The 291-nt window shown below is 69.8% G+C and overlaps 1 protein-coding gene across 1 annotated transcript in view; it reads left to right on the forward strand.

Annotated features, from left to right (window-relative positions):
- LOC104403255 (actin-related protein 2/3 complex subunit 1B-like) overlaps positions 1 to 291 on the forward strand; it is a 6,077-nt gene that overhangs the window by 3,168 nt on the left and 2,618 nt on the right. The window lies entirely within an intron of this gene.

The following is a 291-nucleotide window of genomic DNA, read 5'->3' on the forward strand; positions in this document are numbered from 1 at the left end:
CCCCCCACCGACGCCCCCCGGCCCGCCGGCTCCTGCGACTTCAAGTGCCGGTGAGGACAGGGGGGGATTGATGACCTGGGGGGGCTATGAGGGACCCCCAAGGATGGGTTGGGGTCCCACCTGAGCGCAGCACGGAGGGATGCGGGGCAGGCTTCACCCTGCTGGGTGCTGCTGGGCATGGGAGACACACGGGGTGGGCTGAAGGTGCCCTGGGGACCACCCCAGCATCACAGCACCTATGGGACACCCCACGGGCTCTGCCCGAGGGATGCAAAGGGGGCAGCGATGGAG

Source organism: Nestor notabilis, unplaced genomic scaffold (genome assembly GCF_000696875.1).
Source record: "Nestor notabilis isolate BGI_N333 unplaced genomic scaffold, ASM69687v1 scaffold23203, whole genome shotgun sequence".
In the NCBI taxonomy this organism is placed as follows: domain Eukaryota; kingdom Metazoa; phylum Chordata; class Aves; order Psittaciformes; family Psittacidae; genus Nestor; species Nestor notabilis.